The sequence below is a fragment of the Pristis pectinata genome, chromosome 22, assembly GCF_009764475.1.
Source record: "Pristis pectinata isolate sPriPec2 chromosome 22, sPriPec2.1.pri, whole genome shotgun sequence".
Lineage (NCBI taxonomy): Eukaryota > Metazoa > Chordata > Chondrichthyes > Rhinopristiformes > Pristidae > Pristis > Pristis pectinata.
In genome coordinates, this window is record NC_067426.1 from 7,366,348 (window position 1) to 7,378,090 (window position 11,743).

Below are 11,743 nucleotides of genomic sequence, written 5' to 3' on the forward strand. Positions count from 1 at the left end.
ACCTTCCTCTAAGCAAAGAGGAATAAAAAGATAGTGAAAAATATTACTTGTTGCTCAGCTCTGAAAAGAAAGGACCAGTTTTCTCCCTCAAAGACATCCAAAAACAAAACTTTACTCTTTGCCATCACTTTCTGTTTGATTGTCCATCTGTAAGCATAGCTGAGGAGGTAGGGACAGTCAAAGTGCTCTTAGTCCTGAACTGTGACCATTTTCTGGTTCCAGAGTTAGTTCTGCAGAGGGCGTTGGTTAATCTCAGTAACGAAAGGTAGAAGTTTGCAGGGCAGGGGAAAGGACAAAAATTGAAAATTTTGGTTACTTGCGATTGGCTAAACAGGTAAACTAACTGATCACTTTCAGGGTTATAGGTAATCTATATTTGAAAATAGTCTCAACGAGTTGGACTGGGGAGCTATTAGCCACATTTCTAATTGCCAGCCTATAATTCCTGAAATGCTCGTTTATTGGGGGAAAAAAGGGAAACGTGGTTTGTTCTTTCCTAATAATCTGTTGCATTCAGTCCCTAGTCTTGATTTTGGTTTATTGTGGCATATACTGAGGTACAGTGAAAAACTTTGTTTTGCATGCCATCCGTGCAGATCATTTTATCACATCAGTGCATTGAGGTAGTGCAAGGAAAAACAACAGAATGCAGAATAAAGTGTTATAGTTACAGAAAAAGTGCAGTGCAGGCAGACAATAAGGTGTAAGGCCATAGTGAGGTAGATTGTGAGATCAAGAGTCCATCTTATCATACTAGGGGACCATTCAATAGTCTTGTAACAGTGGGATAGAAGCTGTCCTTGAGCCTGGTGGTATGTGTTTTCAGGCTTTTGTATATTCTGCCCGATGGGAGGGGTTAGTGTAAAACAAAGGCAATTAAGTGAAATACTATGGAGGTCAAGAGCATCTGGAAGAGTCTTACTGTAGCTTTAGATCTTAAGGCTTTCATATTGACATTCATTATTCAGCTATAAGTATTTGAACTAGTATTGATTTGAAATACAGCACGGAAACATGCTCTTTGGCTCACTGAGTTCACGTGAACCATCACCACTCATTTACACTGATTCTACATTAGTCCAATTTTTTTTTAATTTCCACACATTCTCATCAACTCCCCCCAGATTTTACCACTTGCCTATGCACTAGGGAGAACATAGTGGCCAATTAACCTACAACCCCTCATTGGGTTGTGGGAAGAAACCAAAGCATTTGTGCTGTTGCTTAATTCCTTAGATAATGGCAAGACTGTTTGGCTTCTGATATTTCATTCTAATGCATTATGTTGAACAATAGTTTTTGAAAACTCGTTTATCTTTGGTAGCTAGTTAAAAGTTAATTTAACTTTCATGATTTCAGTAAGCGGTTGATGGATAGTGAAAGGTTAACTTCTCATTTTTGCTCAAACCACTGGCATGTATTGTGTCTCATCTGGATGAAATCTACAAAGCAATTGCACATAATGTATCTAAGGAAGTAAGCTATGTAGAAGACATTAAAAAGGGACATAGGTGGACTGGGCAAAGATGTGGCAAATGGAATAAATGGAAATATGAAATTATTTCTGTGCCAAATCAGACAAAGCTTATATAAATGATGAGAGATTGTGGAACTCAAATTCACAGGGATATGGATGTGTTATTGCATGATTCTCAAAAGGCTACTAAGCAAGTAATTAAGAAAAATTAACAATATTATTTATTGGGAAGGGATTTGAATGCTGTAGCTGGGAGGATTATGCTTTTATGTGGGACATTGGTGAGACCGTATCAGAAGCAGCAGTATCCTTATTTGAGAAAGGATGCCAGTGTATTGGAATCATTGTGGAGAAGGTTTACAAGGCTAATACCCAGAAAGGGCAGATTGTCTTGTGAGAAAAGGTTGGACAAATTGGGCTTTTATCTGCACTTGCTTAGAGTGAGAGAGAATTTGATTAAAATACAAGATCATGAGGGATCTTGACAGGCTGGATGTGGAGAGGATGTTTCCTCTTGTGGGAAAATTGAGAACAAGGGGCCACTGTTTAAAAATGAGGGTCATTTAGGAGATACAGGAACGGAACCCTGCCACAACCTGGTGAGTTCCTGTATCTCCTAAATACCTGAACAGTTGGGATGTCAGAAATGTGGCTGCAAAACGAATTCCCCTATGGCAGAAGATGCCTGCAGCAGCCAGCATCTCCATTCCACCAGTTTCTCAAACGCTCATTCATATGTACAGGATATACATAAGTCGCATGTTCATAAGCTGGAGAGGATCTGTATTGGAATTTTTTTTTTCTCATAGGGTTGTGAGTCTTTGTAACTCTCTTCCTCAGAATGGTGACAACAAAGTTTTTAAATGTTTTTAAGGCAGCTTTAGAGGTTACCAAAAGGTGATGGGAATGTGGAGTTGGGGTTACAATTAGATGAGCTGTTATTAACTAGCAGAGCAAGTTCAAGGGGCTGAATGGCCTATCTCAGTTTCTGATTCATCTGTTTGTTCAAACACATGTGCTTGAATTAATAAGTCCTTAAAAAAAAATTCTCAATGAAACCCATGTCTGAAAGTTTGCTACTACATTCTTAAACAGTCAAAGGACAAATGCAAGTGGGGGAGAAGTTTTTTCAAAACTAAGTATAAAATGGGCGGGGGGGGGGAGGAGATTGAAATTAGACTGGATGGAATGGAATAGAATTGAATGCAAAACCACAGAATGGGCAGGAGTTGCAGTCAAACATTTATTCCTAATGTTTGTGGCATCAGAAATAAGTGTGGCTGGCCTATATTTGTGAACCTGTGATATTTAGTTTAATACAATTTCTTTTCCTCTCTGATAATGTGAAAAGCTTTAAAATTACTAATCTCTTAGAAAATACTGTAATAATATCCGAAGTAAGATATTTTTAGCAAATTTGGGAATTCTAACAATTGAAGATATAAATGATGCAAGTAAACATTTTAGAGAAGAATTTTGAATCTATTTGAATAGCAAAGCTTTATACACTACTGGTCTGAGAATGCACATGTGAGTATTTTCCTGAGTTTTCTGTGCACTAGCCCCTTGTAGGCTGCTCCACGCATTAGTGGTTTGTAGGTCTACCATTACTATTTTTATTTCATTCAAGCTTTTTTTCTCTGACGTTATAGTGTCTCGGTGGTTCTGGCTGTTACTTGCTGCTCGGGATGACTTGGTCTTTGAGTAGTGTGGCAAATGTTTCCCTTTACTGGTTGTGTTCAGCATGTTAAGCCAAATGAAAATTGGGGGTCTGCTTTTGTGTTAAGATGCCAGTGGTATTGCACCAATTGGAAGTAATAACAGGAAGTTGTAGTAGACAGTTTTCTCATGTCAAATGTGAAGGGCTAGTTTTGCACAAGTGTTTTAATGGCTAATCTGAAAATTATGAAATTTATCTCATTAAATAGTAGAGTAGGTTTGAGGGGCCGAGTGGCCTACTTTCCTGTCTTGCATATTTAAGTGTGTGTATGAGCATCTGTGCAGATAAATCTGTGATTCAAGGAAGCTTACATAATGTTTAAATAATTGAATAAGCATGTTGCAATCTACACATTATTGCCAGCCTTTATTGGTTCAGCTCCATTGAAAAGGCTGGTGTGGATCTCCCTCCATGGAATATTATTTGAGCTATCAGTATGAGGAATTAGTTGGCTTCCAACAAAAATGAACAAAATTTATTGCATAGTGGAGTTATTTTCAGTTCAGAGTAAAAACTGGTTATTCCCAAAATGTTGCTCTGTATAAGAAAATGATCAAAAGACATTTATTTCCTGTAACCCGAATGATGTTTGAACTATTGCTGTGTCTTTCTACAGCAGCAGATTTAGAACAAATAGTTACCTTTTTTGATCACTCACTTGCAGCAGTTTTGCATCTTTTATCTAGCTTGTTGGTAATGGGAATGAAGGCTATCCTTGAACTAATTTTTAAGAATATATGCAATTGGAAGAAACCTCCCATTGGTTTCATTAGACATGTTAATGCTTGGTACAAAACAATATTGGTTAAATTAAATGTGTCAAGGCTACTAAAATTCGATACCTTCAATCCTCTTGACTTTGTTTTCAGATTTGGTACATCATGAGCTAAGTTTATCAAATGCTACTTGATTTTGATCAACTGAAGTATGTACTTTTGAGAATAACAGCATGCAAAGAGAATTTAAATCTTAACTGCATAAACTTGGAGATCATTTTGATCGAGTTAGTGCCATTTCTGAATCTGCCAGTCTCAAACACTGTACTACTGAAAATATACTGGCAATATTAAAATGGCCAAATAGGGATGGCATTCTTTTTTCTTAACTGGCTAATTCAAATAAAAAAAAATCTTTTGCCAGGCACATGATGCTACAATGGTCCAGGTTGCATTCACAAACAGATATGGTAGAACAAACAAGTGATTTGTGATGGTAACAATAGATTGGTTATTTTACTGTCATTCATTTAAAATTTACATATCTGGGGTAAGCACTGAATGCTGATTATTGACAACAATTCCTCATTGTATAACCTGGTGTGCAGAATTAATACCATTCATTTTATGTTAAATTGTGCAATAAATAACAAATCTATGGTAGTTATGTTTGTGACATCCCTATTTCGAGGTTGGCTACTACAGTATAATTTCTGTACAACATTTCATCGATTGGATCAAAATGGCATGACTGGCAGTTTTCTTCTTTACTTTTTTTTAAATACTTGAAAATTATCCAAAAGATCTAATGCCAATCTACCTCAGCTGATATTGATAAAGGCAACAGTCGTGCTGTGATCCGTCCAGTGTGACGCTAGCACTTTGTCATTGGCTATGGATCAGCTCTAACCACTTATTTTTCCTTTTAGCTTAAAAAAATACAGAAAAATATTTTAAGTTGGAGCGTTGTGGTTGCAAGGTAAATAGGGTGTAGACAATAAGAAATTTCTTTGTATTGCTGTTACTAATTACTCTGGTAAATAGCCACAAATTGTATTTCCATTCTAGTCTCTTAAGTTTTAACAAATATCCTTTTGTCACCTGACTATCAGGGAAGCGTGGTTGAGGCTGGCCCTGACCTGTTGTCATGACACCAACATCCTAGGTGGGGGCTGTACAGGAAGCTGCTGTTGGAGTTATGTGGTAAGACAATTTCTGTGCCAAGTTTTTCACAATCTACGTAGTATATTTTGGCATTTCATCTAAAAATAGACAGTTGTAAACACTTAAGCATTACAACTGTAAAAGTTGGTCATTGTTTTCTTTTTAGCACAGCATTAAATTAAAGTTTACTTCATTAAATAATGCAAAATAAACCAAATAATTGAAATTGGAGTTGAATGTTTTTGAATGGTATTCCTAAAAAAAGATCAGAATTCTATATTTAGTCTCTACTTTTGTGCGTGAAATACTTTTAACAAATGATGGAGTTGTGTTTGTTCTGCAAGATTTGCATTTGGTCCTTCCTTAATTCGAAAGACCTAGTATGTACAAATAATTCTAGATGACCAAAGTGATTTAAAGTAAATTTCAGGGGGATGGCTATCTAAGTAACAGTAAAAATTGACAAAACCATCTGGAATCCTGACATTAGGTGGGAGGCTTGAAATTCCGGGCATCCTTTATGATAAGTTATGGAAACTGATATTATAGGATACGTTGTGATGGTTTTAATACAAACCTGCTGCAGATGGTTAATTTTATTCCATAACATTATTCAAAGATTTTAGTTCAATTCCTAAAGTTCACAGATAATAATCTGAAATTTAAGTGCTGGATTGCATATTTTGATCAAAGGTTTTTGTGTTCAGTTTTTAACCAGTCTTTGCAGATTACCTCCAGAATTTTAAAATAACTTCTTTCTCTGCTTATCCTGCCCAAAATACATAGACTTGGCAATCTCTACTATTTAATAGTTGATGAACTTTTGTTTTAATGGCTTTTATTGGTTAACGTGACTAAATAAAGTAAAACAGACATGATATTAATCTGCTTGTGGGGATGGGGAGACTATGTTGAAACACTGATCTGTCAGTGTTGGTGGCAATCCTCTGTAAAGTAGGTCATATTACCAGACACTGGAATATTTCATAATCTTTTAGCTTGAATTAAATTCTTTAAAAAATAACTTGCATTAATAGGTAAATGCCACTCATCTTGTACACTGTGAATCTTTTTTTGAGAACTTGAAGTTGTCCCAGTTAAAATAAGGAGTATGTTTTGTATCTTGCACTTTAAGATTGTTTAATGTAATGTGCTGGACCATATTTTATAATAATGATTTGATGAGACATTTTTTGTGTGGTATAAAATTGCTATGTTGCAGTGTCTGTTCCCAGTTGCTTCCCTGAAATGGGAGACAAACTAGCACAAATGTATCCTATCCTAAGCAAGTGATCATGAGAGTGAACTTCCTATCTTTCGCATTGAGGTTTTACAGTTTTAGTTTTTCCATATTGAAAATGAGTGTAGGAATTGCAAACTTTGTATTAAACTGAAGGCAAAGTATATAATGACCTGTCTATATTTTGACTGTTAGATTATATTCAGCCTAATAAATTAACAATAATTCAAAATGTTGTCATGGCAGCAAAGTTGAGGAGGTGAAAATTTTTCTGAACTTCTGGCTTGCTAAAAACAAAGCTGGACAAATTAACTGAATGAATAGTGGGTGCATTGTTTTGCGGTGGTACAGCCTAATTGTAAGTTATAACTGGTATTTTTGGTTTGTTTGACATGCATAAATGTGGAAGATAGAGGGCCACTCAGGTGAGGCTTCTTCATGTAATGTAATAGCTGCATGTTGAAGCTATAATCAAGCTGCAGCGAATGCCCTATATTTATGGCATTGGTATTTTACAAACAGACCATGCACATGCAGCAGACCATGCATATGACATACAGCTTTGGTCTCTTTTTCTGAAATTCCTTCTGTAAAGACATGGAATAAGGAAATTCCATTTCTTTTACTTTGCCATAAAATGTGCTTTCAAATCCTGTAACCTCATGAGATGCTATTTATGCAGCAAATGTGTGCATTGATAAAAAGTTTTGTGCTTCAAGGTGTTCCTAATAGCCAAAAAACAGTGAGAATTAACTGCATGCTGAATTAAGTTTTATATTTGCTTCAGCATGTTACCATGAAGGTCAGGCTACACTTTGGACACTCACTGTTGTTGGTGTCGTTGTGTTTGGCAGCATGGCCAAGATTTGATAAATGATTTGGTTCTCTCCAATACAGAATCGTATCCTAAAATGAAGAAGAGAAAATTTGATTATGGGGATGTTTTGATGTGAAACAAAAAAAGCATTAACACAAATTGTTTTGTGTTGTCAATATATACTTTGTACTGTTTTGTAGCTTTTAGTGAGAGGACATTCAACAAACAATATGCCAAAAGTCGATGGAAATGGATTAACAGTCATTCACCAGGTACACTTTGAGCTTGACTTCTGTCATGCAGGTGTTTGCTTAGACTGTAACAGATAATCAACTTCATCTTGTAGAATATCCCCATTAGATACACTTAAAGTGTAGAGATTAGGTACAGATCCATAATTCAAAATAAAATATGTCAAAAGTTTAATTTGAAATTCTAACTTTTCCCCTAGTGAATATGCATTAAAGTTTCAAGCAAAATCTGAAGAACTGAGGGATCATTGTGTTTATTGTGCTGTAGTTAAAAAGTTGTGCAGACAAGATTCAAGAAGTCCACAGAACTAGCTAAAAAGTGAGAAATTCAACCCAATTTGAATGTACTTAATAGCAAAACATTTTAGCCAACATTGCAATGAATTCGTAAAACCATGCTCTGTCGTTCAGCAGCAACACACAAAATACTGGAGGAACTCAGCGGGTCAGGCAGCATCTATGGTGAGAACTGGGCAGTCGACATTGAGGGTTGGGACCCTTCATTTGGACTGAAAGATAAGAGGGAAGATAGCCAATGTAAAAAGATGGAGGGAAGAGGTCGAGCAAGAGCAATAGCTGGTTCCAGGTGAGGGGGTGGGTGGAGTGACGGGTAGATCAGGGAATGGAAGGTGGGTTTGCACTGGTGCATGCTCTGTCATTTATACCGCATCAAATGATCGGTTTCTGGCATGTTTAAGCAGATTTTGCATTTCCTGCAGTAGCCATACAGTGGACAAAGTTCTTAAGAGCTTAATGAGTAAGCTCTATACTTGCTGTTTACTGGTTAAATGCATCAGTCACCAGTGGTTGAATAAATTCTAGCCGTTTCAAGGGCATTTTGCATTTGAGCTCTAAAAGCAAAGTTCATGACCCTCAACCATCCATTTCTCTTTGTTGAAGCTGGTGACTTACTCTGTGGCAAAATGTTAGTCAGTGTAATATAGTACAGAAACAGGCTCTTCTGTCCATTTACTCGATGCCAACCAATAAGCATCCATTCCATTAATCTCAATCTTTTATCATCATCCCTCCCTCCCCCCCCCCCCCAGTACTATCAACTTCCCCTCCCTTCCCCACCCCCTGCCGGATTCTACCATTGGCCAAGTTACAGTGGCCAATTAACCACCCAACCTGCACAACATTGGGATCCTGGGAGAAAACACTGGGCGGCAACCTGCGCAGTCACAAGAAAAATGTGCACATGCTACTCAGACAGCACGAGAGGGCAGGATTGAACCTTGGTCACTGGTGGTGTGAGACAGCAGCTATCCAGTTGTGCTGACCTCTATACAGTTAATGGACAGATCAGTGACTTCTCATGAGAACTTCTGATCAGATGAAATGTCACCAGTGTGAAATGTTAACTTTATTTCTCTGTCTTCGGATGCTGCCCAGCATTTTCTGTTTTTATTTTGAATTTCCAGTATCTGCAGTATTTTTTTGGATGTTAGTAATTGTGGGGCGCCATCACAGACTCTGACTGGCATTAGCAGATACGGCACAGATTGGAATTCAGATTTGGAAATTCTGCTTTTCTCAGTAGTACATGTGTTAACATTATAATATCCATATGTCAGAGATCATGCAGGTCATGATCCCTACTGGAGCTAGATGCAACATATTGTGAATAATCAATATTGAAATAAAGTTTGCAATTGTTTTTTACATTGCACATAGACAGGATCTTCAATGCTTAATGATAAAAATGTACCGTTTCTCTTTCACAGTGCCAAACTAATTGAAAGTGACTAGATACATACATGAGGATTGTTTGCCACTGCGGTAGATATGTGTAAGTACATTGTACTTATTGCCTGGCTGCAAATTCTCATTCACCTTCATAGTACTTTGAGGTGTAGGTTTGGAATTGATATATAAAAAGCTTTGATTTGCACTCATTAGGTCTGAAGAGCAAGATGTAATCGTACAGCACAGGGATGATTATTCCAACTTTCATCTGCACAGACTCAGAGAGCTGTATAGTGGGGTCCATTCTTGGTTCTTTCCCCATATTCTGTAATTTTTCTCTTCTTTGAGAATTTATTCAATTCCTTAAAGCTACAATTAACTTTCTATTCACCATTCATAACCATTATCTAAATTCTATCTACGTGTTACATTACAAAAAAATTACATAGTTGCTTTTGCCAAAAGTATCGTTCCTTTTACACATCTGATACTTTAGCCTGTGCAAAGTATTCATGATTTTAAATGTTCATCAAATTTTCTTCATTACTTTCTCTCCTCTATAGGAATCAACTTTTTACTTGCTGGTTTGTCATCATCACAAGTAAAGATGGCAGTTTCCCATCCTCAAAGATACTGTTTGAACAGCTAGTTTAACAATCTGACATTTTTATGGTCACTTTTACTGAGTAGGATCTTTTCATTTTTATTACTGTCAATATGTAGTTTTTCTTCAACACTCAAACTATGATGACGTACCAATACTTGAGTCTTTGATTCAATTATATAACCATTACTCTTACCATACTAGCACCTCTAGAGAAGGCAGGTCTGCAGGTAACATGTAATTGATGCAAGTACACAAAGGGCATACAGCCAACTCCAAGGATGAGGAGATCAATTTTGTTCTCCTAGATCCTCTCAGCCAAAATTAACTGTCTCAACAAAATCTGGGAATTAAACTTGAGACCTTTCTGGCCTGTATTGTTGCATCCTGTTGACTAATAGAATATTTCATCATAAATGGAGGGCAGTCGTCACATTGCATCAAGTTTTAAAATGAGCCTTCAATTAGTCCCAAACCTAATGCACTTCCCCATGGTTTTGAAATTTTTCATCTGAAGTGTTCATCCTGTTCTCTGGAAGATTACTATTAAATCTGCCTCCACTATATATCATTCACTAAAAATATGTATCCTTATTCCCCTGCTCCAAGGCTTGCACTGCTTTGAAAAGACCTGACAAGTAATTGACTGGTTATAGCTTCATTTGACATCCTTGTGTTGTTTCGATCGTCTGAATAATCCAAACTTGCTCTTTTTTCTGATTCTCAAGCTGCATTTTCTAACAAAGTATAGAAGGTATGAAATATGGCAAAACTGTGACACAGTCAAGATACTTATTTTGAAGTTTCACCTGTGGTTTGAGTGGCTTGCATAACTTAACCAAAATTTTAATGTTCCTGCAACTCAACATTCAAAGCAATTATTTCTAATATGCATGGCATTTTTTTTCTTGAAAACTTTCTAGTGTTACTTATTTGTACGTCCAGGGATTGCTGGTGTCACAAGGCTAGATGTGCAATGGCCTTTTGAGGGGAAAATTAAGATCTAAGTAGGGTTTCCTATGGTTGGCAAAGGCTAAAGCTTAAGTGGGAAATGAAGCTTGGCTGCCTTTAATCACTAACAATTGGATTTCTGCTTCACAAACTCTTGGGGGGGGGGAACATTTGAATTTTGCAGATACATGAAGTATACCCAATTCCAGTGCACTTCCTTCCTCTACCCTCATCTTGCTGTTTGTACAGCACTGAAAGGTTGTATACAGCATTATTCAGCATTATTCTCATGTTTGATCTGTTGCATCTAAACTAGGCTCTGCTGCACTCCTCCCAACTTGCTGAATGGAATCATGACTCGAGAAGTAAACCATTTTCACCACAGGATGGCAGTCTGCGTTCCCCAGTTCTGTCATCTTAGAAAGAGTGGACTATTATAAATGCTTTTAGGGCTTGCGTGAATGGATCTTAAACTTCAAGAACTTGGTGGGTAGCTCTGCGAATACAATCTGCCAACAAAAAATGTTTATACATGTTTTTGTGTTGTTTACACTGTTTCCCTTTAAGCTGATAATCCGTCGTTGCGTGGCAAAGAAGTACCATCACTTTTGAGTTCAAAAGATCTGCTTTGCTTGATACAGAAATCTAAGTGGAAATTTTACAGCATGTGGTAAAGAATATGCTCCAGTATGTTATCGCCCAAAGTTGTTTAGTGTATGTTCAAGCACTTGTTATTCTTTGTATGTCTTTAATAAAATATTAATATGCTGCCACAGTGCTGTCATGTTTTTCATTTTGTACATTGCGATCAGTAACATTGGGTAATGGTAAGGGTGAGTACTCTTATCTATTGCATTTGGTTTCGAGTTCTGTTGCTGTTACAGTCCTGTTGGTATACAGAGCATTAGCACAACATAAGAACAAAAGAAATAGGAGCAGGTGTAGGCCACCTAGCCTGTTGAGCCTGCTGCACCATTCAATAAGATCATGGCCGATCTGGCCGTGGACTGGAGTCCACTTACCTGCCTTTATCCCTTAATTCCTCTACTATGCAAAAATCTATTGAATATATTTAATGAGGTCACCTCTACTGCTTCCCTGGCAGAGAATTCCA

The 11,743-nt window shown here is 37.1% G+C and overlaps 1 long non-coding RNA gene across 1 annotated transcript; it reads left to right on the forward strand.

The window, feature by feature from the left end:
* The first annotated feature begins 4,742 nt into the window (after nucleotides 1–4,742).
* On the forward strand, nucleotides 4,743–11,394 carry LOC127581645 (uncharacterized). Its single transcript, XR_007957978.1, has 5 exons — nucleotides 4,743–4,892; nucleotides 5,026–5,116; nucleotides 7,335–7,406; nucleotides 9,113–9,177; nucleotides 10,946–11,394. It is a non-coding gene; the product is annotated as an uncharacterized LOC127581645 (long non-coding RNA).
* Nucleotides 11,395–11,743: the final 349 nt, after the last annotated feature.